Source organism: Pseudochaenichthys georgianus, chromosome 2 (genome assembly GCF_902827115.2).
Source record: "Pseudochaenichthys georgianus chromosome 2, fPseGeo1.2, whole genome shotgun sequence".
In the NCBI taxonomy this organism is placed as follows: domain Eukaryota; kingdom Metazoa; phylum Chordata; class Actinopteri; order Perciformes; family Channichthyidae; genus Pseudochaenichthys; species Pseudochaenichthys georgianus.
In genome coordinates this window covers 634,003-654,761 of record NC_047504.1, presented here as the reverse complement: position 1 = coordinate 654,761, position 20,759 = coordinate 634,003, and the positions used below count along the sequence as shown (strand labels likewise).

Sequence of the window (20,759 nt, the reverse complement as noted above, 5' to 3'; positions counted from 1 at the left end):
CGGTGACCGTACAGAGAAGCCAGGTAGCCAGTGACATAACCGAATAACTTCCACTGGTCTATACTGGTATGTTGCTTTTCCAGTCGAGCTGCAATAACAAGGGAAATAAAATATGTATTCTTTCATCCATTTATTTGAATTGCTACATCACTCTGTTCATTATAACATATGAAGTATGAATATGATATGAATATATGTGTAAGGGAAATGTATGCAGCACTCGGAGAGACACGAGGAGATTTGGAGCTTTGATGTCAAACACTGGTAGTTTATTACAAGCATCGGCCGGAGAATTCATATCACAAGTCTCAGCAGCAAAAGGTTCTGACTGCACGGGTGGGTTGTCATGTCAATTCTGATCAGCCTATCTCTCGATAGACCTTTTAACTAGTTTACAGAGAGCTAATCAGCATATTGGGGGAGGCGTAAACATCTGTGGAGCTAGAGGAGATTATCCCCCAACTAGAAATACTCAATCACTTGTCAGTGGTGTTTAGCAGCCAGCGTTCCCACAGCGATAAACCATTTTGTGACCGAGAGTTGAACTGGTTTATCAAGATAGCTGGAGCCTCCCATTCCTTAAGAGAGATAACAGAGCCAGGGTTTGGTCGTAAAACGTCAACAGGCAATTAAGGTTAAATATTTTAGGAGTAAGGACGAATTATTATTTGACACTTAGGAAGAGAGAAGAAATATTCTCTAACAGGCCTCTCTTTTTATCATCTTTGATAACCTGAAAATATTAGTCTAATAATAATTTGGTCAATACTTAAATCAATAGGTGTCTTCAGATTTGAATGTGGTCTCACCGTACATCAATTTGCATCACAAAGTAGAATAAGACTGAAACATTCAACCACAATGATTGACACAGACAATCACAATAGAAAATCATCTCTCATCAATCTGTTGTCAAAAGCACAATAATGAACGCACATAAAACACAGACGCATAATAGCAAAAACATCTTCTTTAAAATAATATGTTTTAACATATAACCATTAGTTGATCTCACTTATCAAACTATAAAATCAAAACTAGCTTGCAGTTTAAAGATTTAGTTTAAGGCAATCACTAGTCAAATGCATTTAAAACATAGGATCATCAGAGATCCAGCTGAGGTATAAAATCACAGTTAAGGTATAACATTCACAGTGGTGATTTTTTTTTTCAGTACTCCGTTGCAGAAGCACTGTACACAAGCTCTTTTCAGAGCTGTTTACTAGAAAGCAAACATTTCCCCCTGGCCCCATTCTCCCTCTCCTCCGGACGGGGGAGACAGGGCGGGGCTCGGGGTTAGCCGACATATGAATTACGACCGGCTGTGGCTGGCTCACTCCAGGGAGGAAGCGGCTTTACACAGACGATACAGGTGAGTCCTGCCGGGGATTGGAGCACGCAAACGTGGCTCTCAATCCCCAGGTGTCGTGCACTCATTGTGTCCATCTCCCTCTGGCCCACAGACAGTGGAGAGCGAACGCTCTCGCGGCTGCGGCCGGGGATGATTGGCCAAGCCCTTGATTATTGGATCCGAGTGACGGGCAGCAGTCAGGCGACTCCTTCCCCTCCATTCACGGATCACTATGTGATTCCCCCGGCCCCATCCTCCCTCTCCTCCGGACGGGGGAGACAGGGCGGGGCCCGGTGTCAGCCCGGCAGCCGAGCCTATAGGTTCGGCTGCCGGGCTGACACTATCCGCCATCTCGGCTCTGCCGGAGAGGCGGTATTCTCCAGGAACTCCCGGAGATCATCGGAAAGGCAGCCGCCTAATGAGATCTCCCCGTTCCCCTGGTTCAGGAGAGCTCTCCTCCGGATGACATAAGCGTCATAGCCTGTCGGTTATTAGGCAACAGGGCTCGCGGCACAAACCGGCTGTCTTTAAAACCTGGCAGTTGATTAGACAGCACGGGCTTGTTTCCTATGTCACAGATATGCCTCCACACACCGTTCATTCCTCAAGCGGGTTTGAGCGTGAACGCGCCTCAATGTCCGGTTTACGAGCCTTCTCCTAAATGGCGACATGATGAGAGCCGCTGTGCAATACAGCGTGTGGAGGTGCAAGAGCCGGCTGTAACCTGTCAGTCAGCAGGCAGCAGGGCTCGTGGCGCAAGCCAGCTGTATTTAACCAGGCGGTTATTAGACAGCAGAGCTTGACGTTTAAACCTGATGCTCCTAACCTGTCGGTTGGCGGCAGCAGGGCTCGTGGCGCAAGCCAGCTGTATTTAACCAGGCGGTTATTAGACAGCAAGGTTTGACGTTTAAACCTGATGCTCCTAACCTGTTGGTTAGCAGGCAGCACGGTTTTTTTCCTCTGTCCCAGATGTGCCTACTACACACGGTCGTAATGAGCCCAGGGCTGTTATTACGCACTGTGTGAATAACACTGCACACACCTCCGCTCATTCCTCAGCAGGGTTGAGCGTGAACGCGCCTCAATGTCCAGTTTACGAGCCTTCTCCTAAACAGAGACAGGATGAGAGCCGGTGTGAGATGCAGCGTGTGGAGGCCCCCTCGCAGCTTTTCGGTCCGGGCCCCTCTTGGGTTGCTTCACGGGCAACGGCGGCGAGGGCTCTGACGTGGCTCGTCACCATGACAACCACAGCACATCCAGAGCATGTCGCGCGCTCTCAGAATATTACTCAGAATGGCGACGCGGGTGTTCGATGGACAGATGAATAATAATAAGCAGCAAGGCCCACCGGGTAAGCCGGCTGCCCCTAACATGTCGGTTATACAGATGTAGCGCTTCGTTTCAGACGCCTACCCGGGCGGGTCCGTGATCGGCACGGGGTGGGCCCCTGCTGAAAAGGAAAACCCCCCCGCAGGACTTGAAACGCCCCCTTGATAAATACATTTAATTATAATGAAACCAGCAGCAATGGATCATGGATCCACCAGGGGGAGCCGTGAAAAGCTGCCACACTGGAACTCATGTGAAATAAACAGCTGATCTACAGGGATCTGATATAGCGGATATTTGTTAAGATCCATATATGTCACGGATAGGATCATATTCTGTGCTTAAGTAAGAGACATGTAATCATTTACTAAACATCACCATGTTTTTATTTAACAAAATAATGTTTAATTCACGTTGGCGTAAGTACAAAACCATCGCTATGTTTTTAGATCAGGAAATGCATCCAGGGTCAAACAAACGATGTTCGATCGTGATCCTCGCGATCATTTAATGTATCATATGTTCGCGAGTTGAAATTAATGCACTACATTTAATCCACGTGAGTTTACAACAACGACAATAATCGCTTTGTTTTTATATCACATCCGACGCAGGAAAATGCAGCGGCTCTCTACCGATCATCCTAATCCCACGGGCAAACAATAATATGTACAGTCTTCATAGTTTACTGTATTATTAGTGTCTAATATTACTGCTAATCACACATTGAGTTGTTGAAATCAGACCGTCGTTTTTTTTAAACGCTCTGAATGAAACGGCAGCTCTCAGGTGATCAGCTGTGTGTTTACACAATAACATATGCATAGTAATTTAATACCTTCCAACACACATTGTAAGAACTGTTCTGTTTCATATGAGTGTTGAGAGCCGTATCCACAAATCTACTAATTTTGCCCTCAGTGCACCAGATTGATGCATTTAACTTCAATTTAAATAAAAACATCTTCTGTTGTAACAACAATAACATTATAAATAGTAACATAGCATGGTATTGCACATTTACTGTAGCTTTGAGTGTTACTGGCCTGAGATTTTTTTATGACATGAATGAAGGTGACTGAGGCTTTTTAATATAGACTTTTCAGTGTCCCACATTTTGCACAGAACTGGCCCACATTAGGAAAACAGATTGTCTGAGACAACTTGGCACTAAGAGTACTAATATGTCTACCATTTCTTGTATGAGTTTAATATCTGCATGTTCTCTTTTGGTTTGATTAGGACACATCCTGGGGATTTCAGAATGTTACTGGATTTTGATTTATTGTATCGGCTTCATGTCGCAATATATTCCCGAAGTCTGAAATGCAAAAATGTTCCACATTAGGGCAATTCACCCTACATTTAATCATTTTGTTTATTTTTAACGAAATAAATGTGGTTTAATCCATCATGAAATTAATGTAGGCTATTTACTTAGTACATATCTGACATTAACGATTAACACACTGTTCACACTGCTCACAGCTGATATCTAGTGTATTCATACCCCTCACTGTTTATTCATCATTCAATTCATTATATATTTTATTCTGTAGATTGTGAACATTACTTTTCACTTTACTGCTTGTTGCACCTGGTTAGAAGCTAAACTGCATTTCGTTGTCTCAGTACCTGTAATCTGTGCAATAACAATAAAGTTGAATCTAATCTTGAGCAGGAACTAATGTAGGCTATTTACTTAGTAGGCCTACATATCTGACATGAACGATTAAACACGTTTGTGCATTCTTTATGAATGCAAACCGAGTCATTTTGTTTATTTTTAACGAAATAAATGTGATTTAATCCACATAATTTACTGTGTTAATTGTTTACTTAGTATTGTTTAACTTGAATGTTCTTCACTTTTTAAATGCCTCTGTGATGTGCTGCTACCCATTTCCCCTCGGGGACTAATAAACGAATACTATGACATTAACGATTAAACACATTTGTGCATTCTTTATGAATGCAAACCGAGTCAAGCCGACTCTAATAAACGAATACTATATATTGAACATCTATTGAATGGCCTTTGTATGTATACAGTACAGTATAGCCCAACCATTTACACCTTCCTTTTTTCCCGTCAAGAGTTTGAATTGGAGAAAGGTAATCGGTGGTGCTTTTATAGCCTATTGCATAATAACTGTGTGATTTATATTGCTTTTCAAATGCATATGGCCACCCATTTACACGGCTCTTCCCGTCAAGAATATGAATAGAACTTAGTTAGATCACTTTACATTTCTGCGAATGAATTTTTAATCACACACGTCTCCCCATCCCGAAAATAATAAAGAAAATAAAAAGAGGAAACAATTTTCAAGTTCAGTTTTCACCATTTTATTTAAAATAACTGACATACAGTAACAGACACATGCTGTCGGCCTATCTGCTGCGGAAACCAGGACGAGCGATTTCGGGATCTGTTTTTCTGGGGCTCCTCAGTCTCTCGTTTACCCGGCTCCTGATCTTATGCCACTGGTCAATGTTCAGATTTGGGAACCGATTGGAAACATAAGACTCAATCTGTTGCTTCACATTGAGGGGAAGAGGCATTTTCCCATTGGTCTTAGTCCAGTTGGTTATTTTCACCATTCTCCCATATGTTACAAATGGCGTTATGGCCATGAACATATTAGCAGCATAGATCTCAGGGCGATGCTGTCCCTTAAAAAAGCTGTCCTGGTAAAAACTTTCCTCTCGTTCTGAGGAAACAGCCCTGGTGGGTTCATCAGGAGTGACCGCCGACCATGGAGTGACCGCCGACCCTGGAGTGACCACTGGCACTGGAATGACCGGTGGCAATGGTGTTGCCTGTTGCGAGGTAGGGGTGTTTACAACCCAACTCCTCACCGCGTGTTGTTTTGACGAGTCCTGCTTGAAATCATAACAGGGAAGGAATTAGAAGACACCAGGATACCAGTTAAACAATAATCCGTTTTAATTAAACAAAGTAGTAATAATAATGCAATACGATATAATATAATACATTACTATACAATTCAAAGAATCATATAAGCAACGTGTGGAGTACTCCCGCCCTTATTCACGCACTGCGGACATCCTATTCGTCTTGTCAGCGTATGAAGAGAGACCTAACAACCAGAAAAACATTTCCCTAATACAAAGAAGGGGTGGCGTTTCATTGGGGAGATACCAAAACGCTATCTCCCAGGGAAATCAGTGCCTTGCAGCTTTGAACGCCACAGGTGTTGGGAAGGCACCCCATTAAAACTCAAGGAAAATGTCCCTCCCATTTGTAAAACATATCGATGGTTTAACCCAGAAAACATTATCAGGGATAATCTTTACACTCCAAACAGAAATCACCCTTAATTCTGCATCTTCCTTCTTCACAAATAGCTTAAAACACTCTTTTGATAAACAGGTAAACAGTCAAAGAAAAAACTATTGTGCTCATCTATTTCTAACAAAAAAGGGAATATTGTTTCAGAAATCTATAAAAAACCTCTCTATATTGGAGAGGAAAAATGTACCTTTTGTTTCTTCAACTATTAACACACAGGAATGTATAAACTCACACATATACTTATTCAAGATACATAGATTTCCTTAAAACCTGGCCTGCCAGAGATCTCAAACAGAATTTCCTCTCCCCACACCCTGTGCTGCATACCTCGACCTCCCCCACTGCAATAAAACTTATTTTTTACAGCCCTTTGTCTCTCGCCATTTTAGTCCTCACATTTATGAAAGGATCAAAACAGAGAAATCACTATAAAACACAAACACAGGTATTGCTTGAACAGTATTCACTTAACTGCTACTATTTGATAATTACCAGGGAACTCAACAGACCTCTTTTAATGTCTGGAAATTGCAACAAGACTTTTTGCCCTTTTACATGTATCACACTTCTTTGGTACAATATCTCACATCAATTTCCACATGCCGCCAACACCAGTATGGGAGTGAACGGGGTTGTCGCTTCTGGCTCCAGAGGCTGTGGGTCTGCTTCGCCCTCATGGTACCCAAACAGTCTTCGCCTGGTTTGGTACGGGCTGGTGTCCAGCTGTTCCTGCTGTGCTGGTGGTGTCCCTCTTTCAATATTCGAAAGTCTTTGAGAAAGAGTCTCTAGTATCAACCGTGAGGAAGACCGCTCTGACTCTGCGGTCTGCAGTGCCGACATCATGGAAGCCCGCTCTGACTCTGCCGTCTGCAGTGCCGACATCATGGAAGCCCGCTCTGACTCTGCCGTCTCCAGTGCCGACATCATGGAGGCCTGCTCCTGAATCAGGGCGGACAATTGTGCCTCCGTTGCGGTCAAACGGATTTTAATAGCGCGGATTTCCGCGTCACCCAATCCAGCCGTGCATGTGGCAGACACCGGGAGCAGCTTAAGTGTGATGGCCTGATAGGAAACAGAACAAAAATATGAATACCAGTGGTCACATGGAAATAAACAATATATTTTATAGCAGAGAGATGGTGTAAATATCAATGATTGACAATGAGGAATAATTCACGTACCGCTTTCTTTTTAACAAGTCTGACTTTGCTTGCTTTTTTGGGCGCAGGGCTTTCAGACGGCTTCTTTTTTTTTGCAGCCACCTGCGGGGCGGACTTGAAGGGAGAGCTTCGTTTTGCCTATGAATGCAGAATATAACACAATTAGACATAAGCACAGGTGAAATGTATATACACAAATAATCACACATGCAATAGGTCTAAAGGGCAGAGTATAGGTTATTAACAATCTGTCAGCTCACCTGTGCAAGACGTGGTCTCCGGGACTGGTAAAAATTGGGAGCTTCCATTCTTCCTCGATTCTCACAAAGAAAAAACGTTGTGCGTTGTGCCAAAAGCAAGTGATGCACTCTATTTATCTGTGAATCCTAAGCGGTGTTCGTTTCACCTGGAATGCTATTGGTGCGTCTAGTTTGGGCATACAGCCACACCCACTTGTGTAGGCTATTAATTAGCGTGACCGGCTTCTGGAATCCACGATTTCCTATGACAGCAAGGATGACGCGCATCAACAGAGAGAGGTCCCAGCAGGTCCGTGTCCTGCGGGCAAATGGAAAATCAACCAGAGAAATCCAAGAACTCTTTGCAAGCCTTGGGATCGAAGTTTCACAGAGCACTCACAGAAATCACTTTCAGGAGAAACCACCCATCCGCTCAGGTCCAAGGAAACTCCAAGAGTAAGTAGCCTATACCTTATTTAATAGTATGGCTATACTGTAGCACGTATCGTAAACAGCTGACATGTCACAGTTCTGCATTTCCCTGATGGCTTTTGTCTTTTTCTTTTACAGCAATATCGTGACTGCGATCGAAAATGCGACAAAGGCTGACGACGAACTCACGGCTCATGGCGTAAAGCGGAAAATCCAGGCGGACTTTGGGGTTTCACTAGGACTGAGCAGCATACGCAAGGCCAGGAGAAAACTTGGGTGGAAATATGGCAGGACCCGTTTCACTCCCATGATAAGAGACCACAACAAAGAGGCAAGGCTGAGACAAGCCCTCCAGTGGATCGAGTCTTGGGAAAGTTGGCATGATGTGCTATTTACGGATGAATCCACAGTAGCTCTGGAACACTTTGCAAGGTACAGTATCAACAAAAAGGACCATTCTGTTGCAAAGCCTCAGCCGAAACATCCAATAAAGTTGCATGTCTGGGGATTGATTTCGCGCCACGGTCCAGGCCCTTTGGTTATCTTTGAAGGAATCATGGATAGAATCTACTTTGAAAGCAGTATAATCAAGGAAGCTGCAGGTCCCTACATCAGGGAACATTTTGGGTCGGATCACCGCTTCTTCCAGGACAATGACCCGAAGCACAGCGCGGCTGCAGCTGGAATTGCTGCGGAGGGAATCAACTGGGTTAAAACTCCACCAGAATCTCCGGATTTGAATCCCATCGAGTTGGTCTGGCACTTGATGAAAGACTACATTCGGAAGGAGGCTAAACCAGGCTCAAAGCAGGAGCTGATGCAAGCGATAGAGGATTTTTGGAAGACAAGACTGACCCAAGAGACATGTAGTCGATTGATTACAGGCCTCAATAAAGTCCTCCCATTGATTGTGAAAAATAAAGGTGGACATAGTGGAAAGTAAAATTGACCTTGTCATCAGGTTCTATAAAGTACTTCAATAAAAATACAAAATAATGTATGTGTACTTGTTTTACTGAACGAGCTGTACTGTGATCTGCATGCATATCAACCATTTAATTAAAGTAGGCTAGTGAGGGATCACTTTACAGAAATGTAAAGTGATCTAACTAAGTTCTATTCATATTCTTGACGGGAAGAGCCGTGTAAATGGGTGGCCATATGCATTTGAAAAGCAATATAAATCACACAGTTATTATGCAATAGGCTATAAAAGCACCACCGATTACCTTTCTCCAATTCAAACTCTTGACGGGAAAAAAGGAAGGTGTAAATGGTTGGGCTATACTGTACTGTATACATACAAAGGCCATTCAATAGACGTTCAATATATAGTATTCGTTTATTAGACTCGGTTTGCATTCATAAAGAATGCACAAATGTGTTTAATCGTTAATGTCATAGTATTCGTTTATTAGTCCCCGAGGGGAAATGGGTAGCAGCACATCACAGAGGCATTTAAAAAGTGAAGAACATTCAAGTTAAACAATACTAAGTAAACAATTAACACAGTAAATTATGTGGATTAAATCACATTTATTTCGTTAAAAATAAACAAAATGACTCGGTTTGCATTCATAAAGAATGCACAAACGTGTTTAATCGTTCATGTCAGATATGTAGGCCTACTAAGTAAATAGCCTACATTAGTTCCTGCTCAAGATTAGATTCAACTTTATTGTTATTGCACAGATTACAGGTACTGAGACAACGAAATGCAGTTTAGCTTCTAACCAGGAGCAACAAGCAGTAAAGTGAAAAGTAATGTTCACAATCTACAGAATAAAATATATAATTAATTGAATGATGAATAAACAGTGAGGGGTATGAATACACTAGATATCAGCCTGTGAGCAGTATGAACAGTGTGTATGAATATGCTAAGATATATAAAGTATGAAAACGGTAGGACCATACCGTTCTCCAGCCCCAACCCCCCCATGTTTCATATGTATGTTGGGTACCCTTTGTTTAAAACTAATTGGCCATCGGAATGTGTGGAGTCACATTCCACAGCTCTCCCCCCTCCTGTGATCCCCCGCACACAGAGAGAGAGGGAGATCGCTCTTCTGGAGTGAAGAGAGCTGAAATATTGATATTGCAAGTTAGAAACGTAAAATGCATTTTGACAGACACTTGGGGGAAATATGCTGCATTTTGAATGTCCGATAGTCCACCATTAACACCTTAGTCCGTCTCGTCTCATCAACGAAAACTAAATATACATGACATACTTTGATTTAGTAGATTTCGCATGAGAGCAAAAGGAGAATATCCGTGTGTAAGAGTGAAAATATGCTGCATTTTGAATGTCCGATAGTCCACCATTTCCACCGGAAATATCAAACATTTAATAAAAGTGAAAAACAATGTACGGTGGCCCTGAAGTGCAAGACACCACAGCATTTCAGAAAACGCCACAGCATTTCACAAAACACTACAGCATTTCACAAAACACCACAGCATTTCAGAAAACACCACAGCATTTCACAAAACACTACAGCATTTCACAAAACGCCACAGCATTTCACAAAACGCCACAGCATTTCACAAAACGCCACAGCATTTCAGAAAACACCACAGCATTTCAGAAAACACCACAGCATTTCACATTGGACGGAAAAGGGTATTCCTTTAGGCAGAACACTTTTTGTTTGTGATTGGACAGAGCCAGCCAGAGAAGCACTGCTGTGATTGGTTGTCTTTGCTTCCAGTCAAGAAATGACGCTTCGTGATTAGCCCAACACATCAGCCGTTAGCTGTTAGCACACACTCAGAGCTCACAGCTCCTCATATCTGTTCAGAAACTGGACAAAAGTTAAACATGTACAAACCACAGACTGTCTATGTCATGGTGAATACAGTCGCTGCTTTATTTATGTCTGTATGACGTTGTTGTGAATGTGGACGGAGCAGCTACAGGTTAGTTTAGCCTGATGGATCCGATTCCGATAGGATTTACATGGAGATACGGCCCGCCCCCTCTCCAGCATCTTGTTTGAATGACAGGAGTAAATACAGAATTAATGCTTTATTAACTCATGGTTTTTAAGGGGCTTATCTCCATGTAAATACTATGGTAGACCACCCAATATTCGCATCGCTCTAATCGCTCGAGTTTCACCGCAGCTGTCAGCTGTGTTTGCTCCTGTCAATGCTGTCATTCAAACAAGAGGCGCTGGAGAGGGGACGGGGCGTATCTCCATGTAAATCCTACAACAAAATGAACATATTTGACCGTGATATAATTGTAATACACGTTTCAAAGTGATGCCGAAGTAACTACATACTGATAACAGTTAGTAAAAACCATGAATTAACGCTTTGACAAGTCTGCAGACAAGACGGCAGGCGAAAAGCTTTTAAAATGCGTGTTTTCTGAATCGGATCCATCAGGCTAAACTAACCTGTAGCTGCTCCGTCCACAGTCACAACAACGTCATACAGACATAAATAAAGAAGCGACTGTATTCCCCATGACATAGACAGTCTGTGGTTTGTACATGTTTAACTTTTGTCCAGTTTCTGAACAGATATGAGGAGCTGTGAGCTCTGAGTGTGTGCTAACGGCTGATGTGTTGGGAATGGAATCATACGTTGTGGGACCATGGTTGTGACATATTTGGCTGTCGGGTGTTGACCAATCACGAACCGTCATTTCTTGACTGGCAGCAAAAACAACCAATCACAGCAGTGCTTCTCTGGCTGGCTCTGTCCAATCACAAACAAGAAGTGTTCTCCCTAAAGGAATACCCTTTCCGTCCAATGTGAAATGCTGTGGTGTTTTGTGAAATGCTGTGGTGTTTTGTGAAATGCTGTAGTGTTTTGTGAAATGCTGTGGTGTTTTGTGAAATGCTGTAGTGTTTTGTGAAATGCTGTGGTGTTTTGTGAAATGCTGTGGTGTTTTGTGAAATGCTGTAGTGTTTTGTGAAATGCTGTGGTGTTTTGTGAAATGCTGTAGTGTTTTGTGAAATGCTGTGGTGTTTTGTGAAATGCTGTGGTGTTTTGTGAAATGCTGTAGTGTTTTGTGAAATGCTGTAGTGTTTTGTGAAATGCTGTGGTGTTTTGTGAAATGCTGTAGTGTTTTGTGAAATGCTGTGGTGTTTTCTGAAATGCTGTGGTGTTTTGTGAAATGCTGTGGTGTCTTGCACTTCAGGGCCACTGTAACAATGAACAAGACTTAACGTATTCATCATAATTAATTATATTTATTTCGTTTGGATGTAGGTGATCTTCTACTATATGAACATTTTGGACCCAAAATCACAACAAAAACGTAAAAACAGATTTTGAAAATGATTTTATTTTTCACAAAACAAACATACACAACGAAACCATTTAAAAGCTGGAAATATATACATGGGATGTGACTATGATAATGTGAAAGTTTGATTGAGGTAGCATTGGATTTCATTCTGATAAGGCAAAAGTGTTATTATAAATATAATACAAATATATATATATATACACATATATATACACAAATCTGTTTTTTCTGTCTTTATCTGTGCCACGCTTCAAAGCGGTTTCTGTCAACTACGACACAGAGGGCAACATCACAGATTCCTCCTCCTCCATGTCAAAAAACAAGCTTAAAGCTTGACTCACGTTCAGAGTTCTCTTCATCATAGTTGAGTCTTCAAAACTCTAAATCTATCTAACTATATCTAAATTCTCAATGTTTGTCTGTCACTTTACTTCAATCGCAGTCTCCCGCAGCCTCTCTTCGTCTCCCGCAGCCTGTCTTCGTATATCTTCGTCTCTCTCCATTTCCCGCCGTCCCTCTTCGTCTCTTTTCGTCTCGTTTCGTATCACTCCGTTTACCTGATTACCTCACCCCTTCCTGGTAAATACATCCTGTTGAGCAGAATCTACAGTTTCCAGTATTTTCCGTTTCGTAAAATGATAAAATACGGCGAAAATATTAAAATATGTGCTTCCATTATTCATACTTCTGAAATATATCTGTATTAACTTTATATCATCGTATGTCCGTGTTTATTGGGTATTTTTGCATGAAACAAAGACTGGCATATAGTTTCGAGCCAGTACTTTCGACAGAAATACACATATAGATCCTGTTGAGCAGAATCTACAGTTTCCAGTATTTTCCGTTTCGTAAAATGATCAAATATGGCGAAGATATTCAAATATGTGCTTCCATATTTCATACTTTTGAAATGTATTAACTTTATATCACCGTATCTCCGTGTTTACTGGGTCTTTTTGCATGAATCAAAGACTGGGATATACAGTAGTTTCAAGCCAGTACTTTCGACAGAAACACACGGCAATGTTGTCCGGACTGTTGTTTTTATGCGGCACCGGCTTGAACAGGTCATGTGATCTGATCACGCCGGCGTGACGGTCGACTCCAAAGGGTTAATATTAAATACATATAAGTATTTTTACAACTTGTATTTAGAAATACTCTGTTGTAATTATTGATGCATACATGTGTTCATCCATTCAATGTGGCATCTGCTATAATGGGGTTAATGTATGATATTACTTAATAATACAATACATTATAATATATGATATGATAATTACATTTTAGTTTTATTCATTTCTTATTTCATAGTTTCTCATTATTATTATTATTTTGTATCGCTCATCTTATTTTTGATTTTATTAATCTGTGTGAATCTGTGCTGTCCTGTTTTTCACTCTCACCCTGTTGCTGTTTGAACTACTGAATTTCCCCACGGGATTAATAAAGGTCCATCTTATCTTATCTTAATGTATAAGTTGATTTACTTCAATCTACTGTACAATATTACAGGAAATATACTGCATAAAGCAAACTATATACTTTATTTGATCTAAAATATTGATGTTTCTACAACACCCATTGTGTATTTTGTGAATGAAGCGCCATCTCATGGTTAAATCCTGTAATTGAACAAATGGGGAAATTGGGCAACGCCCTCTAGCAATTTGGCAACACCCCCAGCCACTGGCATCCGCTGGGCTTTTGACTGGGACACACCCATTTGAGTCTGATCTGGAGTGCTACATCTGTAGGCAGCATGGCTCGCTGCATAAATAGGCTGTATTTAAAACCTATTGGTTTTTAGGTAGCTCGGTTTTTCTCCTCTGTCCCAAACCTACCTCCTACACACGGTAATGAGCCCACGAGTGCCATTATTACAGTGAGGACAGCACTGCACACAGCTCCGCTCATCCCTTAGGGGTGTTGAGCGTGAACGCACCTCGGTGTCCAGTTTAACACTGTAAGCAATTACCGTTATTCTTCAGCCGATTTTCAGCACTAATCTACTGGCAGCCCCCTAACCAGAATGTTACTTTGAATTATTACATTTTTTACAGTGATAAACTGAAATTGTTCAACAGTCTGAATACTGTATAATTTCAGTGTATTGCTGGCGTCTCTGCTGCCGGTATTTTACTGTTAATGAGAAAGGCTGTAAAATCATTTCACAGTATGAGTACTGTGGTATTGCAGTGAAGTGCAGGCGTCTGTGAAGAGATTGCCGGCGCTTTACTGTTGTTTGACAGGAAAATGTGTTGCAGTGGACATAATGAGAGCCTGTGTGAAGTGCAGCGTCTGGAGGGCTCTGGCGTGGCTCGTCACCATGACAACCACAGCACATCCAGAGTAGGTTGGCGCGCTGAGTGGCGGCGCGTGGGTTCAATGGACAGATGGAAGATAATAAGCAGCAAGGCTCCCCGGTTAAGCCGGCTGCCAATAGCCTATTGGTTACTTGGCAGCATGGCTCGCTGCCTAAGCCGGCTGGGTTTTTTAACTTATCGGTTAATAAAACAGCAGGGCTTACTATTCAATCCTTCTACCTTAAACTTTTTGGGTTTAGGCAGCATGGATTTTTCCTCTGTCTCAGACGTACCTCCTACCCACGGTCGTAATAAGCCCACGGAGGGCCATTATTACACCTCGTGTGGACAGCACTGCACAAACCTCCGCTCATCCCTTAGTGATGTTGAGCGTGAACGCGCAGTTTACGAGTCTCCTAAACGGCGACATATTGAGAGCCTGTGTGAAATGCAGCGTGTGGAGGGCTCTGGCGTGGTTTGCCACCAACCACAGCACATCCAGAGAATGTAGTCTCTGCAGTTCGCCTCTCCCCCCCGCAGTTCTACGGGATACAGGGAACCCTGTCATCCCGGGAACAGTGTCTCGTGCTCCGTGCAGAGCGGCAGGAACTCTGGTTAAAGAAAGCTTTTTTCCAGGGTTCCTCATGGGGAAGAAAATCAGGGTTTTTTACTCCCGGTATTTTCTGGTCCCGAAGGAGACGGGGTGGGGGGAATGAGACCCATCCTCGATCTGTCAGTGTCCAACAAGGGAAAGGCCTTTTCCCATGCTGACGATCAAACAGGTTCTGGAGTGTGTTCACCAGGGAGGTTCACAGCCATAGTCCTGAAGGATGCTTACCTCCACGTAACCATCATCCCGAAACACAGAATTTCCTGCGTTTCTCATTCCTGGCTCCACGCACTTTTTCAAAGTGGGTGGGGACGGTGGGAGCAGCTACTCAGAATGGGGATGAGTGTTATTTTACCTGGACGACCGGCTGTGGCTGGCTCGCTCCAGGAAGGGAGGAAGCGGCTTACAGACGATACAGCTCGTATATCATCTGTCAAACCTGGGTTTCATTATCAACTGGAAGAAGAGCTGTCCTCGTCCCTCCCAGGTTATCTTTTTAACTGGGAGTGGAATTGAACTCAGCCCGCATGAGAGCGCGACTCTCACAGCGGAAAGGGGAGAAAGTGACAGCTCTCCTCCGGCGCATCACACCCCGCGGGGCGGTGACAGCCCTCTCCGTGATGCAGCTGTTAGGCATGATATCAGCTGGTCACGTGGTGATTCCCCTGGGTCTCCTTCATAGTGAGGAGACTCCAGGTGGTTTATTCGCCTGTGCATCGACCCCGTGCGTCAGAGGAGACGCATGGTGTACATTCCTCCTTCCGTGGTTTTGGATTTGACCCACTGGAAAAATCTCCACGTCAGTGGGGGTGCCCCTGAGCAGAGTGACGTCAGACACCGCAGACGCATCTCTCGCAGGCTGAGGAACGTGCATGTCGCAGGCAGTGGGGGGACAGTGGCTGGCTCACATGTCTCTCCATATAAACGTGCTGGAATTACTCTCCGTATGGAAAGTGCTCCAGCACTTCGTCCTGTTGCTGTACAATCAACATATGTTAATTCAAACAGACAACAAAGCAGCGGCGGCCTACATAAATCGCCAGGGAGGTGTTCGATCAGCGCAGCTGCTGAACACACATCCTACACAGTCAAATGGACAGCGTTCCGTTTGGTGTGTAGGGAAAAGCCTGGACCCCATTGGCCCCCATGCCTCGTGCTGTCGTTCCTCCAGCTGTTGCTGGACAGGAATTGGCTTATAGCACGGTAAAAACATATGCTGCTGCCATTTCATCTTGCCACGTAGGTTTGGGGTCAGCACGGTGTTTAGTCTCCCGCTGACAAAATGTTTTCTACGGGGAGCACAGAGACTCAGACCTGTGTCACGCGCTTTGGCGCCTCAATGGGTTTTGGCTTTAGTGTTACGCGCACTGAGTAAAGCTCCATTTGAACCTTTAGATCAGGTCCCCCTGAAGTTCTTGTCAGCCAAAGTAGCTCTGCTCTTGGCTCTCACATCAGATAAAGGGTGAGTGATGTGTCTGCTCTCTCTGTGGCTCCGTCATGTCTCCAGATCCAAGGAGATGGCAGCTTAGCTGTTTTGCGCCCTAACCCGGCTTTTATGCCAAAGGTGATCACAAGCTCTTTTAGATTGAGAGGGATCACTTGGGATAGGTTCTTCCCTCCTCCTCATACATCAGAGGAGGAAGCCACATCTCATCTCCTCTGTCCCGTACGTGCGCTGTCATGTTATATTGCACGCACAGCCACGTTGCGCAAGTCTCAGCGCCTGTTTGTGCATTACAGAGAGCACTCAATAGGGCAGCCTCTGTCTGCACAGCGGCTGTCACACTGGTTGTGTGAGGCTGTGGCACAGGCGCATGTCTACTCTGGGGTGGATCCCCCAGAAAACATCAAAGCGCACAGGACCAGAGGAATTTCAACCTCTATGGCGTTGCATGGAGGAATGACAGTGGAAGACATTTGCAATGCTGCATCTTGGTCTTCCCCCTGTTCTTTTATTCGTTTTTATTTGAGGGATGTCTCCCATTCCTCTCTTACACATTCAGTACTGAGTGTTCTGTCAGATTGAGTAATGTCATGGACTAAACGGCGTGCCCTCTCTCCTGCCTATCGGCATTCAGAGAGCTGCCCCTTTTGCCCGTCTTTTATAGGTTTAACAAGTGGGATTTGTTTATCTCTACTTTTTTTAAACGACGGGTATTCACCTTCATTCCCTTAAAGAGAATATTCATTTGGAATAATGCTATATTTCCAGGGACTGTGATGCTCCTTTCTTTTTCGCATGGGTTATTAATTGAGTAGATGGGTTTTTGTGCTTCTGGTTACGGACAGACTAGTGGGGCGTGGCCTTCTTCCTATTTATACGGAAGTGAGGCCGGAGGTGGGGCCCACGTCATAGGTGGGCGTGGATTAAGTCTGTCAGTGCTGCACACGTGCAGTGGGATTACCCAATAGCGATAGCCTTAGAGGGCTGCGCCTATACTCATAGAAGCTGGGTTACAGTACGTAACCTCAGTACTCACAGTATTGCAAACATACCATTCTGAAGGAAAGTACACTTACAAAGGGGGCACCCAGATTTGAACTGGCATTTTAAAGGCAAGTACACTTACAACGGGGTTACCCAGATTTGAACTGGGAACGTCTTGATCTGCAGTCTAATGCTCTACCACTGAGGTATAGCCCGTATGACTTAAAGAGTTCAGACACATACTGATAGGCTGGACATTACTGTAAAGCTCAAATGACCAGAAGTCAAAAGCCCACTTAGGCTAAAAACGAAATATTTCACATTCGCTTGGTTTCATGTTGAAGGGCCATAATAGTGTTGTTCCTCGTTTCAAATATTCATTGACTTTGATGGACTATTTGTTGAGAAGTACTGTTGGAAATGTTGAAAGCCCATTGACCCATCATTATGTAGATCCCTCATTCCAGGTGTACTTTGACGGACAGTTTTTTGAGAAGTACATTAGGAAATGAGGAACAATTGATTTACTAAAGTGAGACGAGCTAGCCAGGAGTCGAACCTGGAATCTTCTGATCCGTAGTCAGACACGTTATCCATTGTGCCACTAACCCTTTGTTTTTTTGCTTTCGTAGCAGCTTTTAAACTGTAGAAAATGAACTAAAAATGCAGTAGGTAGGTTGAGGCAAACACATAAAAGCAGACTGCAACTGCTGCCGTGACCCAGATTCGAACCGGGGTTGCTGCAGCCACAACGCAGAGTACTAACCACTATACGATCACGGCCACTGTAGTTCTCACAGTATTGCAAACATACCATTCTGAAGGAAAGTACACTTACAAAGGGGGCACCCAGATTTGAACTGGCATTTTAAAGGCAAGTACACTTACAACGGGGTTACCCAGATTTGAACAGGGAATGTCTTGATCTGCAGTCTAATGCTCTACCACTGAGGTATAGCCCGTATGACTTAAAGAGTTCAGACACATACTGATAGGCTGGACATTACTGTAAAGCTCAAATGACCAGAAGTCAAAAGCCCACGGAGGCTAAAAACAAAATATTTCACATTTGCTTGGTTTTATGTTGAAGGGCCTTAATAGTGTTGTTCCTCATTTCAAATGTTCACTGACTTTGATGGACTGTTTGTTGAGAAGTACTGTTGGAAATGTTGAAAGCCCATTGACCCATCATCATGTCAATCCCTCATTCCAGGTGTACTTTGACGGACAGTTTTTTGAGAAGTACATTAGGAAATGAGGAACAATTGATTTACTAAAGTGAGACGAGCTAGCAGGGCCGGACTGGGACAATAAGTCAGGCCGGGAATTATACACCCAGCCAGGCCACTACCAGTTTTTTGTGCCATTTTGCTGGATTTATTTGTCAACTTTTACAGCGTTGCTGCCCATAGTGATAGCCCTCTAAATCTACTACCCAAAAATAAACATATGGTATGTACGGTAAGATTTTTTTTTAAATGTTGGACTTAAATGCATCAATCTGGTGCATTTTGAGGGGGAAATAAAGAGACTACACCCATATGAAACATAACTGTATACATTTAAAAAATCATAAAAACATGGCCATAACCAATAACATACCATATCCAATATGAACAAATATTGAAACTTGTTTATTTATTTGTTTTTGGTTCATTTATAGTTGTGAGTGTGTCTGTGCTCCTGAACCAGCCTCACCTGTCTCCCCCCTCTCCCCCTGCTCCTCTTTGAGGCAGCAGCAAAGACTAGTTTTAGCTCTCAACAAGTTTTAATAGTTTATCTTACCTTTTTTCACCTAGTTAACGTTTTGTTTTTATATTATTCATGCATATTTTACTAATCACTCCCCCCCCCCCAAATGGAAATATGTGTTTACATAAATGGTGACCAAACCGTTTGAGACCCCCTGCTGAAAAAACCAGCTTAGACCAGCTTAAGATGGTAGCTGGTTTTAGCTGGTTTTAGCTGGCCAGGCTGGTCTTGCTGGTTTGTTAGTATAGTTGGCCAGCTTGGTATGGCTGGTCAATCGGGCCAGGTAAGCTGGTGTTAGGCTGGTTTAGTTGGTTTACTAGGCTGGACAAGCTGGCCAGGCTGGTCTTGCTGGTTTGTTAGTATAGTTGGCCAGCTTGGTATGGCTGGTCAACCGGGCCAGGTAAGCTGGTCAAGCTGATTGTCCTGCAGGCTGGCTGGCTGGCTGGACTGACCAGCAAAGCCCGCCTGGTAAGCTGGTCAAGGTGGTTAGGATGGTTTGATTTTTTACATTATGGATTTCTCCCCACATACTATTAACTAAGTTAATTCATATGACCTATGGACCTGGTTTTTTCTGTTCTTTATTTCAAGAAAAATAATTGAAAGATTAAATTGTTTTGATTTCATCTATTTAATTTACTTTGAGTAAAATGTAATTGATCAATTAAAATCTGATACATGGAGCAGTTCATTCATTCATTCATATAATCAAACAATTTAACAGTACAATCATTCAGGTGGCATATTCAACACTAAATAATTTAATGTGCAGGAACTGTGGTTTTGATTGACAAATGTAGTAGTAATGTTATTTAACAAGGCAATATGCTGTGGCTTCAAACAAAGTTTAAGAAAAGCAACACAGCTTTTAATTTAAAACGAAGTCTTTAATTTGAATTGGATACAGGAAGTGGCATTCGACTGACCAATGGTGTAATTCCATCACTCAGCTGAATTTATAACACTCAATCATCACAGAAATACCTTCAAAGGGAAGCTAATTTGGACAAACACTGGACAAAAGGTCACATCTGATGGCTAGATAAGCATTTAATATAAGACCCCAGGTCTCACAGACCTATGGAAGAGGGAATAGGCTTGAAGGCAAAACAATAAATGGTGGCCAAGGGTGAGTACTTACGTACTCTAATGTGTAGAAAAACTGCATTGTTTTACCCATGTTTTGTCATCATAAGGAAGATTTTTGGTAATAATACAAACCTGCAATAATGCATACCAACACCAATTTCTTTAGAAGAGAGAATAAATAAGTAAAAAAAATATTTACATTTTAATTTTGTCATGTGTAAAAATAATCACATCCCTTTTTTATCATCTTATTCACACAACAGTGGTAGGTTCCAACATTTGAGTCTCAAGGACAATTGAAGAACATTTATAACAATAAGAAATGCAGTAAGCCAAAATACTAGTAGTAGTAGTGAAAGTACTTTAATGGTAGCATTTTGCCTTTTAAAGTATAGTTCCCTTTCATAAGAATGCAATACAGAGGTCTGTCTGTCATATCAGAATGTTTTATATAGGATTTTCAGACAATTTTCA

General features: G+C 42.7%; 1 non-coding gene across 1 annotated transcript; it reads right to left on the bottom strand.

Annotated features, from left to right (window-relative positions):
- Nucleotides 1-17,982: 17,982 nt before the first annotated feature.
- Nucleotides 17,983-18,055, bottom strand: trnar-acg (transfer RNA arginine (anticodon ACG)). Its single transcript has one exon. It is a non-coding gene; the product is annotated as a tRNA-Arg (tRNA).
- Between the last annotated feature and the right edge of the window lie 2,704 nt (nt 18,056-20,759).